The sequence below is a fragment of the Hyperoodon ampullatus genome (assembly GCF_949752795.1).
Source record: "Hyperoodon ampullatus genome assembly, chromosome: 12".
Classification (NCBI taxonomy): domain Eukaryota; kingdom Metazoa; phylum Chordata; class Mammalia; order Artiodactyla; family Ziphiidae; genus Hyperoodon; species Hyperoodon ampullatus.
The window spans coordinates 70,928,542-70,948,606 of record NC_136925.1 but is presented as its reverse complement, the minus strand read 5'-3'; positions in this window follow the sequence as shown (position 1 = coordinate 70,948,606).

The following is a 20,065-nucleotide window of genomic DNA, read 5'->3' as shown; positions in this document are numbered from 1 at the left end:
CTTGCATCAGCTATTAAATGCTTCGCCTCTGAAGCGACACATGTAACTTCCCTTCACAAGGCTTTGTTTAAAACTAGTCGGGAAGGCCTGTCTACGTATAAGGGAGTTAGGAAAGTATAAGCCCATTGTGTGCCTAAAAAAAGAGGAAATCAGAAGTTTCTCCCATGTGTAGATTACTGTTTCTAGAAGACTAAACAGAGAGTAAGCAAACACATTTGTATTACAAAAGATAGGGAGTTATACCAATAGTTATAAATACATTAATATGATGAGCCCTATTTATGTATACAAAAGCTAAAACTCAGATAATTGTCTAGCGACAGATATATTAAGAAAAGTGTTTTACCTATGATATGTTTTCAAGTTTGAACCAGGGTTTCTCAAATTTGGCCCTATTGACAATTTGTACCTGATAATTCTTTATTGTGGGGATTTTCAGTGCATTATATGAAATTTAGTAGCAACCCTGGTCCCTAATCACTAGATGCCAGTAGGCAAAACCCCTCCTCACCCAGATGTGAGAACCAAATATCCCTCCAGACGTTGCCAAGTGTCCCTGTGAAGGCAAATTCACCCTGGGTTGAGAACCACTGGTTTGCACTATTCCCTGTACTTTTTCAATACCAAACGTAGAGTTAACACAGTAACATGCATGCATACATACTTTACAGTTATGTAAAGCACTTTACATGGCTTCATCTCAATTAAAATAACTACAAGAGACTGTGAGGAAACAAGTTGAAAAAGGCAAAATGCTTCGTCCATATCACAAGGGGAGTAAATGTCAGGGAGACAACTCAATCGAAGTCCTTTCACTCCAGATTCATAAATATTAATTACTGTTTATTGAACACCTCTTATGTGACAGTCATTGTTCTAGAGGATATAAAAATAAGAGATCGGTTCCTGCTCTCAGGAGACTCACAGCCTAGTGAATCAAAAAGACAATTCAATATAAAATTACATAGGAGGTAATTAAACCAAGTACTCTGAGAGAAGGGCCTGTAGTTCATCAGAGGGAGGTACTTCACCCACAGAACTGTCAGAAAAGTGATAGAAATCCTGCAATAGAAAGGAAGGAATGATAGGAAGCCATGGGACAGAGAGTGTCGAATATTATTTCTGAGTCACCACGGGAAAAAAAAATGAACTAAAATATAGAGAACTACAGAGCAGATCAAGAAGAAAGAAAAGGTAATATTCTTTGTGTGAGGGAAAACTTGTGAAAAATGCTGCTAAGCCTTCAACATGCAGGCAAGTGTTGTCTGAATGGTTGCAAGATACAGAAACACCCTCACTTTGTGGGTTTTCTGCAATGTTGATTCAAGTGAATCCTATCGAACTCAAAGAAGAAATCCTACTACAAAAAATCATTAAAAATTAAAAAAGAAAGAAGCGCAAACTGTTTCTGAAGCAGAAACAAAGTGAATGATACAGAACAGGTTTAAAGAAGTGCATCTTTCATATAAATGACAAGCAATAGGATTTCTGAAAATGTAGCCAGCTGGAAGGTCACTGGGCAGCTCATTTATTCAAGGTTTGAGCTGTGGTCTCTTGGAATGAACTTGTTCTAAACTTCTGGTTTGACTGTGTCTTAATATTTAAATATCTCAATTATTTTTCAGCTTAAGAATGATTTTTAAAATGTGGAGATTCTTTAGCCTGAGTGTGATTCTCTGTCAATGTATGACTTCATAATTTGGCCCAATAAATGACTATAAACTACATAGAGTATGCATGTTCTTTAAACACCCACTCGTGATCCTGGGGATTGTTATGGAGTGAAACATGTGTTTAATTCCTTGTTTGGAAAGCAGAGAGTTTGCAAAGATGATCTCCTCAAACAGGAGCATTTAGTCAGTTTGTGTCTGTGTGTGTGTTACAGGTTGCTGTAAATAATTATATACTTGTTTTGTTTTTTTATTCTTTTTCAATGGTGGGAACTATTTCTTATTCAATTATATATTTCACACAACCCCTCATGGTGTCTTGTGCAAAGTAAAGTTCAATGAAATGAATTAAATTGAAGAGGATTTCTCATTAGATTTTAATTTCCCCAATATGCTAAGGTTTATTGCCTTCTTTGCATGATAAGTTTATTTTATAGAGCCATCCCAATTAATATGCTTAGGTATCTCTGCTGACCGTGTTTCAGAAATAATAATAGCATGAATTTTAAAATTTTTCTAGCAATTTACTTGGTTTTAAATAATTCATCCTTCATACTAACTTCTGTAAAACTCTGTAACAGTTTAGACACCACCCCAGCTTTCGATTCTGGCTGATAATTATGAGGTTTCTTCCTGTCAAAGAGTAGTAACAAAGGAGAGCCTCCTCTGCCTCTTGGAGTGAAAGGACCTGGAGGCGGAGGTCAAGAGAAGAGGTCATTTCCCCAGCCAAGGGGGCAGCTTATCCAGAAATGCACAAGTGCTGAAACAGGAATGAAAAAAAGATTGGTGAGCAATATCCTCATCAAATGAACTCAGCTGGATTACTCACTTTTGACCTGCCCTACTTATGAATGAAGAGGAAGAGAGAGGAAAGAGAGAGAAGAAGGAGAAGAAGGACATGATAATGCTGTTTGTTTTATGTGTCACACAGGCAAGAACACACTGTTTTTTTAACATCTTTATTGGAGTATAACTGCTCTACAATGGTGTGTTAGTTTCTGCTGTATAACAAAGCGAATCAGCCATACATATACATATATCCCCATATCCCCTCCCTCTTACGTCTCCCTCCCACCCTCCCTATCCCACCCCTCCAGGTGGTCACAAAGCACTGAGCTGATCTCCCTGTGCTATGTGGCTGCTTCCCACTAGCTATCTACCTTATGTTTGGTAGTGTATATATGTCCATGCCACTCTCTCACTTCATCCCAGCTTACCGTTCCCCTTCCCTGTGTCCTCAAGTCCATTCTCTAGGGGCAGGACAGGAATAAAGAACACACTTTCGAATTAGGGGTCTTGCTGGAGGCAACAAATCCTCAAATGTATTTGAAGTCAATTTTGTTGAGTAAGAACATAAGTAAGTAGAAAAAGATTATGAGATTCAAAAGATTATTACTTCAATGTTTAATTTGTATTACTCATGAAATATTACCTTAGCTGACCTTGAATTTTACCTAGCGCGTCCTTCGATCATCAGGTTTTTCCTCACTACTGGACCATTCCTTCCACCCCACACCCTCCTCCAGCTACCACCTTCTTTCTTTCCTTTTGTTCCCCCATTTATAGAAAAAAAATTACAAAAGCAGTCTATCCTTAGTTCTTCCACTTGTACTTCTCTTATTCTCTGTTGTAAGGGTAACAGTGATCTTCCCGTAATTAGTCTACTGGGAAGCTCTGGGTTCTCATCTCATTGGCCCTCTCTCTGCAAAGGAGCTTTCCTCACTGACACACTCTCCTCTCTTCCTACTGGGCCATCTCTCTCTGGTTCCCCTCCTCTCTGTTCATTCTCTCAGACTTTTATGATTCTCCGTCACCCTCAATAACCATGATATGGTGGTGTTCCTCAGGGATCCTGGTTTTCTTCTTTACCTACACGACACCCTAGGTAACATCATCCAGTCTTATGGTTTTATATATTATCTGTATTTTGTTGACTCTCAAATGTTCACGCCTGACATGTGCTCTGAACTCCACTCTTTTATATCCACCCACCTACCTGCCATGGCCTAAACCAAACTCTCAATTCCCACCACAATTTGTTCTTCCAAAATGTTTGACCGTCTCAGCAAGTGTCATCCCCATTTTTCTGTTGTTCAGGCCCCAAATCCTGGAGCCATCCTCGACTCCATTCCTCTCTCACTCCCCGCATATAATCCTCCAGTCTTTACCTTCACTCAATATTTTAAAAATATTTACTAACATTTACCTGTCATGTATCCATTACTGTTCTGGAAGCTGCAGATAAAGAAGAGAATAATGCAGACGAGAGCCCTGCCTTCAAGTTCTGGTGACTTTAATAAAGATCCACGATCCAGCCATCTTTCATCTCCTTCACATCACCACCACATCCACCCTAGACAAAGCCACCCAAATGTCCCTGAAATAGTGCAGCAGCCTCATGCTTCCACTCTTGTCCCCCATAGTCTTTACTTACCATACTAGCCAGGGTGATCATTTGGAAACATAAACCAGATCATGCCTTTTCTCTGCTCATGACTCTCCAGTGGCTCATCGTCTCACTTAGTGCAAAATCCAAAGTCCTTAACAAAACCCACAAGGCTCTCTATGACCTGGGTCCTGCTGTATCTCCGATATCCCCTCCAGCACCCGCCCCCTCTCTGACATTGCTCCAGTCAAGTCAGCCTCCTTGCTCTTCCTCTCAACCCTTTAAACATCCCATAGCACATGACCTTAGTTCTTGCTGCTTGGCATATTCCCACACTTCAGATGGTCCCTAAAGCATCATCTTACTGAGCAGACCTTCCCTTATCTTTAATACAAAAGAACATTCATACCTTCATCACTCTGTATTCCCCCTCCCTGTTTTATGTCTGTCTGTATGTACGTCTTGGCGGCCTCTTCTATCTAGAATGTGAGCCTTTGAGAGCTAGGATTTTGTTTGCCTCACTGCTGTGTCTGCATCTCCCAGAGCAGTGCCTGGAAAATAGCATGCACTCAATAAATATTTACTGAATTATCTTCAGTCCTGGAATTCTATAATTTGTTAATTTACAAGTATGTTGACATAAAGTCCCTTTGGGGACTGCATTTGCGAGCCAGCGAATACCAGATAAGTGTGCCATTGACAGCTCAGGAGCAGAGAGACTCAGATGCCCTGTGACCTCAGTAACATTCTGTTCTATCAAAATTAAGTGTAAACTTTCAAATCTAAAGATGAAGTATCCCATCTCTTTGTTGTGACTAGTTTCTCATATTAGCTAAACTATTAAACAAAGAGCCTGTTGTGAATATGAGTTACAAAGTCCCTGGGAAGTGGTACAGGTAATTAGCAGTCAGTGATTTATAACCCTTGAATTAAATTAATCACCTCGAAATTAGGCATGTGGATACACTATGCAGGCAGGTGAACTACATACAAGGAGAATAAATGCGTGCACTTTGATTCTTAGATAGTGAAATATGTAGGACACCATTTCAGTCTATCTAAAGGCAAGAGCACTTGAGAAATCCTGGATAAAAAGGCTCCATATGCAGACACTCTCAGAAAATAAATAAATAAATAAATAACTTGGATGCCCTGAAAGGACTAATTTAAATAAAAAGAGTATTCATGCAATCAGACCACTGGTCTCTCTCTCTTTTTTTTTTTTGACATCTTACTTTTTACTTTATTTTTACATGCTTAAGTATTTTCAAGTGAATTACAGACAGCATGATGTTCCACTCCCAAATATTTCAGTATAAACCTTTAAACAAAACAGAATATCTTTAAACATAACCAAAAGTAGATTTTTTGCATCTAATACCCAGTTCATAATCAAATTTGCTCAATTGTCCTTCAAGAGTTTATACAATTGTTTTTTCAAAGCCAAATCCATTCCAGGATTCGGTGTTTTGTCCCTTGATTTTTTTTAAATGCAGGCCAGTCCTTTCTTTTCTTGACCCTGATGTATTGAAAAGCCAGGGCCATTTGTCCTGTCAAATGTTCCACCTTTAGACCACTGGTCTCTTATTTAGCCACCACTACCCGACTGACCTCCACCTAAGCACCAGCCCCATGGACTGTCTTACCTTTCTGTGTCTTTGATAGCTCTGAACTTTTACATGTACTTTTATGTGCGTGGTCTGCCCTTGCCCCATAACCTGTTCCCCAAATTCTGTCTGTAAGGTACAGTTCCAAGACAGTCTTCTTGGTAAACTCTTTTCTGAATCCTATGATCGACGTAGTTGCTTTTTCTCCTCTGTCATCGTATTCATTTGTACGTGTGTCTGGTACAGAAACTCAGTGCATTAACTGGCTTGTGACTTTACCTCATCTCTGTTGGCTTCTTGAGGATAAGAAATATGTTCATTATTGTTGTGCCTCCAGCATCCAACCTAATGTCCTCTGATAGTGAAAAATCTTCTCATAACTTTGTTGAAATTAAGAAAATAGCCTTAAGTATGATGTCTTCTATAAAGTGTGTTTTAAACGTCTAAAGATCCTAGAATATCACATAATGCAAACCTGTTCATATGAAACACGATACATCAAAATAATCTCTTTTCCTATCAGAAACACAGAGTAGGTAGTAGACCATAATTTTTTATGTTGGTAAGCACCTGTTTACAATAATATAATGCCTTTTCATCGCTTTTTCTGTTGAAGAGCATAAAACATCCTATTGGGATCAATTCAGTCATCCTCATAAGATTCTCCATTAAATAGGAAGGAAGTGGTTATTCCCAGATTGATTTTCATCTTATGTTGGGTTTATAGGTGATAGAACTAAAGCACCGACTGGTAGAATGGCTTACTCAGTTATTCGGTGTGCTATAATTACCTAGCTCTTTTACTCAGTTATTCAGTGTGCTATAATTACCTAGCTCTTTTACTCAGTTATTCAGTGTGCTATAATTACCTAGCTCTTTTACTCAGTTATTCGGTGTGCTATAATTACCTAGCTATTTTACTTGCTGTTATTTCCCTTTTAGAACTTCATCCCTAGTTTTTGTGCCTCTCCTGGTAATATCTGGATATTAATGAAACTTTTAATTTCAAAACAGTGATCATTAATTGTTCCTCGAATGTCTTAGAAGTAATCTCTCTCTTCTCTTTTTTTTCCAAATAGTGTATTTCTTTTCCTTTTTTCCTTTTTTTTTGCAACAATGACCAGATTTGTCTTTGTATTATTATTATTATTATTATTACTAGCTTTTCAACTCTTACATGTGTACCTGGCCTCATTTTTAGACATTTATGACTCTTGTCCCAGCAGAGAGTGCTTTAAGGACAAGGACTATCGTTCATTTTTTGTAAACCTCTAACCCTAGAAGGTGCTTCACTCTTGCAAGTTGCCTGTATGAGACGTTCTTAGGTTCTTTAGGATCTCGATGAGACAGGAATGGCAGGACATTAAAAGAAAAACCAAAGGCCTATACATTCTCTTTATTCCCCACTAACTACGATGCTAAATACTCCACAGCAAGCCCTGGCAATGCTGTCAGCCCCCTGCCACGGGGGAGATTCTTCAAAGCTCACATGTGCTTCGACACCTCAGGGTGGGTGGAGCCGCCTTGGATAAAGCTGTTGCTATGTTCCCAGTCTGTAACCAAACACCACAGGGAAGCCCACTAGTAGTTCCAGCAGGGAGAGGGTGTTCTCGTCACTTCTATTTATAGTCCCTGCGGTAGGATCTGGGCTTCCATGGTAGCATCCAATTATAATTTCTCATTGCCTTATTTGAGCTACAAAGGGACAAGCTTTTCCCTCATATCTGTAGAAGTATAAAACACCAGCAAGCATGATTTCTCAACAAAAAATCTTTCTACAGCTTTGCAGACACTCCTTTTTCTTCCCTCACTGCAGATAGGAAGGACACGAGGACAGGACCTGTTAACTTCCTGTGTTCCTATGAGAAGGGAAATCACTTCATACTCAGGGGGCTCAGGTCACAAGTAGAGTATTTATCTCAGCATCTCCCTAAGAAGGCACTTGATATATATTGATAGAATTAAATTATTATTTCATGCCCTCTCTCCCTCTGCTTCTCTGCCTAACTGTAGAACTGATTTTACCACAGTACACAACTCAGGTGCTTAGAGATGTTTGTTAAGTAAAATAAATTTGTCAGCCACTTCTAAAGAGCTGCTGAAATTAGAGACTGTAATTTCCATTTCTCTCCACCTGATTTTTTTCTTTTTTGGCCTGATTCATTTTGGCACAATGGATCATAGATTCTGACTTTATTGTGATTTGCAAAAAGTAACCTATTCTTTCCCCTGCAGATCCAGTTCTCTAAGAAGCCAATGGCATGTCTCAGGGTTCCTACTCCCTGAGATCTGCCCTGGAGATCCGCATTTTCTTGCCAGAATATCTGGATATATTTTGATAAACTCTTGACCTTTTAACTTTGTCCTTGTCTCCCACCACAGATCTAACTCTGTTTGGAGCCAGACTCTAAATCTCAGTGTGGTCTGGAGATTGGGTGAAACAAGACAACTTTTACCTCATGGGCTACAATTTAGGGAGAGCTGGTTTATTTTTGGGAGGGGGGATTCTCACTGATTCACCATTAAACAGGATTTAATATCATTGCTTTGGACAAGTGTACTAGATGGGGTCAGAGTTAAGCCCTCTCCTCTCTATTTACCAGAATTCCTGAGAAGGTCCATGTGGGCTGGGTAGAAAATAGTCATTTCCCCAAACTTAACTCTTTACATAATGCTTCCTGAACCTATTTGTGACCTTAATTCTACTGTTGAAATAAGGCTGTAAAGGTGAATAGACTTGGATGAGGTTATCAAATTCTGTCAGTGATTTATTATTCTGTGATGTTCTTTGAAACCCTCACTTGATGTTTTGAGAAAAGAGCATCCCATCCATCCCTTACCAGTAGATCATTGATTTAAAAATCAATCTTTAGTGTTTGGGGAAATCTGGGTCTCTCCCTGTCTATAAATAGTAATAACAAAAATGTTGGACAGGTTTTTCATGTAGTATCATTTGAAGTGGAAGGCAGAGAAAAGTTCCTACAATTTTATCAAATTTAAATCTTAATACAATTTAAAGATAAATAATAAATCCTTGCAGGATGTTCTAGGATGGCTGCCACAATCATTGGAGTAGATTTTTTGTTGGAAGGTGTTAAGGATAGATCTCAATGGATTTATGGAATGAGGGCTGGAGGTATTTTTCTGTTTTAAAATCCAAAGACAACTGCCCTCAAAGTAAATGTTATTCACTTTGATGAAAATGGCTGGGGTTTTTTTTTCTGAACTATCAAAATTAAATTAGATTTATGAGAATTATGAGAATTAACTTTGGGAGTTTAATTTGCAAAATCATCTGAAGTACATTAACTCCAAAAATCATTTAATACAGTATCATCTGAATTAGTTCCCCTAGAAGATTTTACCAGTTGACACCAAAGCACCTCCAGCTTCAGGCTCTTAATAAATCATGCCAACTGCCAAAATAATCCCATCTATTTTAATTGATTTGGGTTATGCCTGATTAGTGATGGTTAGCGTTCTCTATTTAGAGGTTAATTTAGAATTACCCACAATGAACATAAGGGAGATATAGTTTTTCAACTGTCCCAATGTGATGAAAAGCTGAGGGCTTTGTTTCACGGCTTTGTGCTAGGAAGAATCTAGGCTGGGGAATATTTAGACCGCTCCTGCTTCACAGAAGGTGTGAAACGAAGTCCCAGGGCAAACTTTTTTCTTTGTTTGTTAAGGTACTGACATCATCAAACTGTTCAAATGGGAACTAAACCTTTTGCAATTACCATGTTTTTCCTGTTTACAAGATCAACTGTGGTTTAATCTATGTGGTCTTGTACAATTCCCCTGGACATTATTCTTCTATTTTAAGAATCATTTCACATGACTCTTTCTTAATTTTAAGCCATCCAAGGGCAACTCTCAGAGAATCTCTTCAATATCTTCAAATGTTTCTAAAGCTTGTTCATTTTGTCGGTGGGAATAGACAAAATGGGAGACAGTTGGACAGCAGAGTGTTTCTTACATCGGCTCTGAAGTCGTTTGTGCTCTCTAACCCTCACTGATTCTTCTTCAGATCTCAGTTGCAAACGTTCCCCTCCCTCTCCCATAGCTCTGTTCAGAGTATGACTCATTATTTGTCTTTGGAGTCATGTTACTTTTCGTAGCTCAGTCAGGGGTTTAGGGATACAGTTTGAACAAATGCTACAATTCAAATAAAGAAAACCCCAAGTATTTCAGGCTCCCTGGCTTCTGACAGCAGAGAGGCAGGAAAGAAGGGAGGCAATTTAAATCTCACCATCATTTGTGACAAATGGCACAGGCCTTCTATCTTATTGGCCTCTGAATATCTCTCCTCATGAGTGTTCTGGCGTGGGCCCTCATCTTTTTTGTCTTACAGGAGAGCGACCACTCTTCACGTGATGTACCTCTAGAAAAGAAAAAGCTTCAGTACAGAGGGTTTTCTTCTGCGATATTCTCCCAGAAAAGCTTGGAGGTGACAATAGATTTGTCTTCTAAACAGCAGCTTGGCGGAAGGCATATCATGGAGCCAGCAGAATCTTCCTTTTCTTGCTTTTTCTTTTAAAATAGAAGTATTATTTCCTCTGGCAATGTATTTTAACCTACTCCAGGGATTCCCTTCAAATCTGCTATTTAGGAAAATTGATAGCAAGTAGAGAAGAGGTGATGTGAGGGTGATGGAGAGGGGAAGACCACTGCTTACTTCCTTAGGGAAGATAAACATGTGATCTGTAGTTAGAACACAGGGAATCCCAACATTCTGACACACAGTGGCTGTCGTGGTGTTTGTTGGGGAAAAAACTGTTATGAGCTGAATATTTGTGTCCCTCACCACAATTCATATGTTGAAATCCTTGCCCCCAATGTGATGTATTGGAAGGAGAGGGCTTTGGGAAGTGATTAGGTCATGAGGGCAGAACCTCCACGGATGGGATTAGTGCCCTCATAAAAAAGACCCCAGAGAGCTCTCTCATCCATGTCTACTGTGTGAGGACACGTGGAAAAGACGGACATCTCAGAACCAGGAAGAAGGATCTCAACAGACACTGAATCTGCCAACCCCTTGGTCTTGGACTTCCCAGCCTCCAGAACTAAACTGTGAGAAATAGATTTCTGTTGTTTATAAGCCATCCAGTCTATGGCACTTTGTTATAGCAGCCTGGACAGACAAAAACAAAAACAATTTTATGTACTGCAGAATCTCAGTGTTACTCTGAGCTATCATATGGGTTGAAACCAACATGGTAGCTTATAAAACCTCCCTCTCCTTCTCTCTTTCTGTATAAATACACACACACACACACACACACACACACACACACACACACACACATATATATACTTTCTGAAACAAGACTCAGAAGCTCTTGTTTTTAATGGAGAACTCCTTGATTAAGGACAAGATGCAACCAACTTTCTTCATCACTTTTCCCTGTTTTAATGTTTAAGACACACCTCCTTTAGGGAATCCTGCTGAGAGGAATCCCCTTTATTTCCCATCCATTTAATTATGTGCAAACTTTCTGCAGCAACTAATCTAGCCATGATTTGGAAGTGTGGCCACGTGCAAATTTTAATGTAGAGTAATATTCTTTCAACTCCTACCCCACTCATAGTGCTTAGACCATAGAGATGACAGGCTATTACACAACCTAAGTCAAATATAAATAGAGAAAGTAGAGTCAAAATGCCATCTTAGAAACTAGTGCAGGGTCTAAATAAAAGGCAGGTTAAGTTGCATATATTTGTGCACAAGTTGCAATAGTTCTGATTTTAAAAATATTCTTTTAATAATAAAAAAAAATCTTAGTTTTTCTCCTTGCTTAAAATGGTCAAATGTAGCTTTCAGTTTAGTAGGTGAGCTGAAGGACGATATGCAATTTTGAAGAAACGTTGAAAATTACCCCCCTTTTAATAACATAATTAAGGTGTAACTAGCACCTAGATATGTCCCTTACCATTTTCTAGTACGATTTTTCTTCTAGATTGAATCATTGGTTTCTCCTCCTTTATTTTGTTCTCTATAGTTCTCTTTGCAATGGATGGAACAATCATTCCCTTTGATAATTATTACAATAAAAATGGAAAAATGTGTTTCATTGAAAAAATCCTGGATTACTCTATCCTATAACATATTAAAAGTTGATGCCAATTATATCTAGACAATTTATGTAAGCATAGGAATTGACAAGCAATAAGATTGGAAAATTGTTAAAGGTTTTTACAAAATAGAGCACAAAAATTAGAGTACTGTATTTCAAAATTTAAAAATCTCAAATTATGTGCATACTTGGCCATATGTACACACACATACATTTTCAAAAGATCTAGGCAATATATATTCTGTTAAGTCCCCTTTTCACTGAAAGGTTGTCATAGTATTCATTTTTAGGGGATACAATGATCACTTTGACCATTATTTTTTTAATGTAAACCCAATAGTATTGTTTATGTCATGTAAAGCTATATCTAACATTAAATTCTCATATCATCAGTATTTGCCCTTGTAAATTAAATATGGGTAAATTCTTAATAGACAAACATTTATCATGTGCTTTTTCTATGCCAGGTACACTGCTTCTCAAATGAAAAATGATTTAAGAAACTGGGATTGCCTAGTCTATAACAGACAAGATTGATGTAGACCTCTATAACATTGTTCACATATTTGAAAAACTGACTGTAGATAAGAGATTCACTTTACACAGTGTAGCTCCAAAAGCAATAATATTCATTTTTATTCAGCAGACATTTGTGAGAAACTTCTATGTGCCAGTCACTGTCATAGATGCTGGAGATACCAAAGTGAATAAGACATTTTCTACACTCAAGAAGCAAACTTCTACTGAAACTCAAATAGGTGAAAGCTTCAAGGAAGACAGTTTCAGTTCAACACAAAGACTGATTCCCTAACAATTAGAACTATCCACAAATGTAACAAGGAGCCCTGCGAGCTCTCATCTCTAAGTTTAGCCATAATTCTCCAGGATGGGTATAGTAGAAGCAGAGTCTAGGACAATGGACTTACTAACTGTTTAATACTAGACACGAGTGAATGACCAAACATCATCAGGGTGCAGACATCAGGCCATGGCTAGTAGTGGAAAAGCAAGTGGGCCTTGTGAGCTAAGAGGAAACCCAGAAGTTGGGTCAGTAATAAAGGTAAAGATGAGTCAGGGGAAGAACCTCAGCAGTACAGGAAGTTCATGATGAAGTTTATTTACAAACACAGGTACCTTCGAAGCCTGTAAGAAATGCCTTATTAGTGTGAAATAAAAAGACCTTCAGGGACTCCCTGGTGGCGCAGTGGTTGAGAGTCCGCCTGCCGATGCAGGGGATATGGGTTCATGCCCCGGTCCGGGAGGATCCCATATGCCACAGAGCGGCTGGGCCCGTGAGCCATGGCCGCTGAGCCTGCACATCCGGAGCCTGTGCTCTGCAACGGGAGAGGCCACAACAGTGAGAGGCCCGTGTACCGCAAAAAAAAAAAAAAAAAAAAAAAGACCTTCAAAGTCCCTAATAAAGGACCAGACAGGTGCCAAAGTTAATGGGGTAGCCATATGTAGCAAATATAAGTACTGGTCACCCAGTAAACTTTGAATTTCAAATAAAACACCAAATATTTTTTAGTATAAACATGTGCCAAATATTGCATAGGACACATTTATACAAAAGTTTTTTATTGTTTATCTGAAATTCAATGTTAACTGGGTAAATTGTATTTTATCTGGCAACCCTAACCAGATTAGCATCAGTCAGGATGGTGTAAAGGGGATCCATTCGCAGGGTCAGTTTAGATTTATTCATTCAACAGGATTAGTGGGGTACCTCATATTTTCCAGATACTATGTTAGCATTGAGAATACAAGAATGACCAAGGCAGACATAGCTTTGCTGCTCAGTGATGTTACTGCCTAGTGGGAGAATAAGACCATTAAATAAGTGCTACGATGGAGGAAGCACAGGGTATTATGTGAGCACACAATAGAAACAGCCAACTCATTCCAGAGGGGCCAGAAAACCTTCCTTGAACGTATGACTAAAGCCCATATCTGAAGCATTTAAAGGAGTTAGTCAGAGGAAAGAGCAGTGTAAGTGTTACTGGTGGAGGAAACAGCAAAAGTATGAGATTGAACATGGATCATTCAAGAAAATGCCAATACTTCACTGAGACTGGAGTTTAAATTGCAATTTGGAGAGTTACATAAGATAAGTCTGGAGCAAGAACTAGATTATGAAGGACCTTGGAAACAGAACATTTGGATGCTATCCTATGGGAAATGGTAATCTCCAGAAGGCTCATCAGGCCAAGGATATATATGGAGGAGATCATGTGATCAAATTTGAATAAGAGATATAAGTAGGTCATTAGAATGGCGACATAGGCAACTCTGACTTCAGTTCCCTTTCACAAGAAGACCAACTAGCAACTATTCATAGAGCAAGACACCATGTAAGAGTCCCAGAACATGGGAGTGTGGCTGAAGCAACCCCCTGGATCACAGAGACTTAGAAGGACTGCATTAGAAGGGTAAGAAGAATGACTACGCTCTAACCAGATTGCCTCTCCCTCCAGGCCAGCAAGAGCTGTACCAAGAGGGCCCCCTTGGGCCTAAGGTTTCTCTAGTGGGAAAATGAGAGCCCGAGGTGTACATCCAGATCCCCCAGTATTGAGGAACACTACGTGGGAGGTCCACTGGAGTCTCATCTCACAGGGATCATAGGAGGAATTGGTGGGACTTGACCACTGGTGATTAGAGTCAGCTGGAGAAGTGGGAGAGTGGGTTACAACAACCAACACTCAGATCTTGACAGGCTACATTCCTCCTCTCAGCTGTGCCCTAGTAGAGGTCCCAGCCAGTGGCTCTGCAGAGCCAAGCTTGTGGCCCTGTCTGACCAAGAAGTCCAGTGGGTAGTTCTGCCTGATTCTGAGCTGTACTGACTTGTAAAGCCTGTTCTTTGGCTCTGTGTTTGGCAGGGAAGCAAATTTGAAGTCTTGTCTACTGTTGAGCACAGCCAACAGTCCAGCTCAATGAGGTAGCCTCACCAGAGCACCCAGGGAGCTGCATAGCCCAAAAACAAAAATGACAAATGTTTAGCTAGACTCACGAAGAAAAAAAAAGAGAAAGAACCTAAATAAATATAATTTTAAATGAAAGAAGAGACATTATAATTGATACCACAGAAATTTGAAGGATTAGAAGAGACTACTATGAAGAATTATAAAACAACAAATTTGACAACCTAGAAAAAAATGGGTAAATAACTAGAAGCACACAGCCTACCAAGACAGCATCATGAAGAAGTAGAAAGTCTGAACAGATTAATAATGAATAAGAAGATTTAATGAGTAATTGAAAGTTCCCAACAAGGGAAAACCCAGGACCAAATGGTTTCACTGATGAATTTTACCAAACATTTAAAGATTAATTAATGCCTTTCTTTCTCAAACTTTTCCAAATATTAAAGATGAGGAAACACCCCCCAAATACATTTTACAAGGCCAGCATTATCCTGATATGAAAGCCACAAAAAAAGCACTACGAGGAAAGAAAGCTATAGGCCAATATCCCTGAAGAATATAGATGCAAAAATTCTCAACAAAATACTAGTAAATCAAATTAAACAGCACATTAAAAGGATCTTACATCATGATCAAGTGGGATTTATCCCTGGGATTCAATGATGTTTTGACATAAGCAAATCAATAAATGTGATATATCACATTACTAGAATGAGAGATAAAAATCTTATTATCACCTCAATAGATGCAGAAATGGCATTTGACAAAATTCAACATCATTCATGATACATATTGTCAACAAATTGGATATAAGAAGGAACGTACTTCAATGTAATTAAGGCCATATATGACAACACACAGCTAACATCATACTCGGTGGTGAAAGGCTGAAAGATTCTCTTTCAGATCAGAAACAAGATAAGGGGGCATACCCTCACCAGTCCTACTCAACATAGTAGTGGAAATTCTAGTCAGAGCAATTAGGCAAGAAAAAAATTAAAGGCATTCTGTCTCTATATTCAGATGACGTGATCTTATATATAGAAAACCCAAAAGACTTCACCAAAACACTGTTGGATCTAATCAACTAGTTCAGTAAAGTCGCAGGATACAAAAATCAATATACAAAAATTAGTAGTGTTTCTATACACTAACAAAGAACTACCTGGAAAAGAAATAATGACCCCATGTATGATAGCATCAAAAACAATAAAATACTTAGCACTAAATTTAACCAAGGAGGTGAAAGAACTGTATGCTGAAAACTATAAGAAATTAATGAAAGAAATTAAAGAAGACACAAATAAGTGAAAAGAAATACTCTGTTCATGGATCAGAAAAATTAGTATTGTTAAAATGTCCATACTACCCAAAGCCATCTACAGTTTCAATGTAATCCCTATCAAGATTCCAATGGCACTTTTACAGAACTAGAAAAAACATTTAGGAAGCCAAACAAACAGGAAAAGTGTATGGATTGTGTGTTAAGATACAATAAGGAATCAAAGGTAGTTCTAATTTTAATGGTTCTATTTAAAATTTTTTTGTCTGTGCCATTAGATAGTTGATAATGATGATTCCAGATGCTTTGAAAGGGTAGAGGAAAATGATCTCATTATGAATGAAAAGCAGACAGACTTTGAGGTTCTCTAACAAGAGAAGAAGTCTCATATGCAGTTGTATTTACTGTCCTGGAGCTTCAGAGGAAGTTGTATCTTCAACATATAGATTTGGTAAGTATCAACATACCCATAGCAATTGAAATCAGAGGAAGAGAATGCTCAAAGAAGTTGGGAAATCAGACAGGCTTTAAGGAAAAGCCCTGTGGGACATCAACAACTACAATGGAGACTAAATTGAGAATCTGGAGAATCAACCAGTTGTGTGACATTTGACATAGCTTTTTTTTCCCTTCTTTTTGTTTATCTCACACCTCACTTTTATCATTTACAAATTGAGGAATAAATATAGGATTGTAACAGCACCTGACATAGGTAGGCAGTTAATAAATTTAGCATTATAGTCTGTGCATAACCATCGTCTTACCTTCTCCCCTGCTCTGTGTACAAAGTTCAATTTGTTTTACACCACAGTGGTTCTTAACATTTTTGTTTTGATTGAGCTTTGTGAAAAACTGATGCAAGCATGCTCTCCCTTTTTAGAAAAATGCATATGAAGAATGCAAAGCAAAAATTCGCATGCAATTCTAAGAGGCTTATGGATTCCCAGAACCCATCCCTGACTCTGTCTCTGCAGCATTACCTGAAGGAGGGAGACATCCAGATTGCATATGCGTTATTTTCTGCTTGAGTTCTGGGGCCCCAAGCTTAAATCCATTCCAGCTTTGCAGGTCGCAGCACAGCCCCAGGAGTTCTTAGCTCTTACACTTAAGACAGGTAGGTGCTCTTCTGCTCTGTGGACATATACTGGATGGGAATGAGAATAGGCAAGGTGTGAAAAAGTTCTGTCATTTATTTTCCAATTGCCCCATTTGGTAACCAGGCAAAGGACGTACTGTGTTTTGATATTCCAGCACCATCTATGATATGACTTCAGCTTCTTTGGTGTCCAATAGCCGTCCACTATTTGTCCACACGTGAAAATCTACTGTCTTTTCTCTTCCCTGTTTTTCTTTCTCTCCCCAGCTTTCTTTTCTTTTTATTCTAGAATTATCTGGTTCTTTCAACTAACACAATATGGAAGAAAAATGTAATTTGGGTTTACTGATATCTTTACTGAATACGTTTTATATTCCCTATTTGGAATCTTACATACTCACACCTTTATATCCTTCACTTGGACCCCTCTTCCCCACCCAACACCCCTGCCAAAAGAGTGCTTCCAATTTGTAGGCAGACTTGGATTAACTTTTTTCCAGCATAGTTTGTCTTATTAATTTAAAAAAAAGTTCTTACTTCAGTTTTATACCTGGATTTCCCTCTAAATACTCTCGAAATCTTCTATTGAATTATTTCTTTAAAGAAATCAGGCACTTACTCTGCAAGCTATCTTGTGCTATATGCCTTTTTGGTTTTGTTTTCTAATTTTTTAAACTGTATTTTATTTTATTTTTCTGATTTTGTCATTCTAAATTGAAAGGAGTTTGCTGGGGCTGATTCATTCTAATGGTAGCCAGAATATTTTTTTTAAAGATAAGTGTCCCTCAGTACTTCCTTCTTTTATGCATCTATTTTAGAAGTCGGTGGCTGATGTCTCATAGCTCTTTCCAGATTGTATTTTTCATCTATCAGTAAGCCAGTATCTTTATGACATATGGTAAGGAATAACCTTGAGTTTTTTCTAATAGATGAAGTGCAGTCTCCATTTATAAAATTATATTAACACGTCTGCATATTTTTAAGCCTGTTGACTTTGCTTCTGTCATCAGAAGCCATGTTCAGGGGACAATAAAGAGTGTCATCTTAAACTGTGTGGACACAAATCATTGGTAGTGTGCATCAAGCCATCTGCTCTGCCCCCCAATTTTTTCTTTTTCTTTTTTTATGTGCAACTGTGAAAAGGCTTTAAAATGATAATGTTTCACGCTACCCATTTTCTCTGCTACAATTTTCATTACCTTGTCTTATGAAAATGTTACTTCTGATGAATTAGGTGCAAAATTCCAGTGTTAGATTGATTCTTTCCCTTCCACATTTCACCTGTCATTTAAACCAGTAGCTCTTCTTCAAATGTTATACAATCTCTGCTGGAACATAATTATAATTTCAATAAATCTGATTGCTATTTGAAATCTATGTGTACTAATGCATGCAGAGCCTGATTATTTCAAGAAGATGGGCTATCTTATTGCTGCTTTATGTAGGGTGAAGAAATGACACAGTAGTAACTTTAACAATTTTGATTCTGAATGGAAGTGAATACCTAGTTTCATTATATGGACTTCCCTTGGTCCCCACATTCTTCTTTTTCTCCTCTCCTAATCCTGATTATTGAACAAAATTAAACAATTTATACTGCAAAATTACAATCACTAACCTTTGTATAGTAAGTTCACATATGTTCTTAAAGTAACATCAACATTCTTTGATAGTAAAAAGCAAGATTTTTCTTCTCTCAAATTATTGGGGAGTAGTTTTGTTTACAACTGATTCATCTTTTGAAATTCCTTTCTTTTGACATCCCAGAGGGAAAGAAATGTATCAGGTAAGACCTAACTTTCTGTAGTGCTCAGCCAACTCATCTGTATGCGTTCAAATCGGTTTCCAGAGAAGATGGGGATAAGGCTGCCATCTCAGCATCAGGGCAAAGTCAAAAAGATCTATTCTTTTGTTACAAGCCTTTGAAGGAAATCCCACCTCTATCAGCCAGATATTAAAACAAAAGCAATAGTTTTGTTTCAAATGATGAATATCAGATAACTTAAGTTATAACAGAATCCATGTTTTTCATATGCAGCAGATGTATCAAGGCAGCAACCTTCAGAATTCATGGTCAAGAATTCTGAAGAAATTTCCAAAGATGCAGACTCCTCCCACACCTATAATAAAGATGTGGGGAGGACTTTGGGGATGTAATATCTGGGGTCCCCAGAGACTGAGGAGCCTGACCTCTGCTGGTGTCCTCAAATGCCCTAAATTCTCTCTCTCCCCTACTTCCTGCATCTGTCAAAACCACTTCCCTATGGTGGGTAGTGATATATTGACACGGTTGTACAAATATGTAACTAATCAAAAATTTAACCTTGCCTAGGACAGTTTGCATCATAGGAAATTTAACCTTGCCTAGGACCGTTTGCACCATAGTTATAGGGGAGCTCCTATAACCTAAAGGAGTTTTCAGGGATAGCCCTGGAAGGAAGCACACCTGAAGGGATTTACAATAAACAGAATGAAGGCCAAGGAGACTAATGTATCTAAATGGGATATTTCTGTTAGTACTTTATTTTGACTCTGGATACTGTAGAAGGTCCTTGGTGTATAAATTAATGAGCCACTTGTAGACTGTGGTTCCTGAAGATTGCAGCACTGGACTCCTATGGTTTTATTATGACAGATTTTTTTAGAGAAATTTCTACCAGTTTGGATCTTATTTTGATGAAGTCATAGGATGAGGAGGATTAGAAGTGGTCTGTCTTTTGACTACTCCATGTATAAAGATGATGGACAAAAGGAAACTAGCATGTAGCCATTTTATATGTATTTGCTTTCATTCTTACAACAACCAAGTAAAGTAGGTCCTATGGTTACTTTATGTTATAGACAAACAAACTGAGCTAAGATAAATTCAACAATTTGTTCAAAATTCTTTAGGGACAAAGACCAACACAAGTCTCTAAGTAGCCTGAGCTGATCTTGCCTGAAAGTGCCCAAAACAAGAGAATTGCATTTCATCTTATGCATTTCATCTTATCATTGGCTACCAAAGGTTATAGCTGGTTGTGACT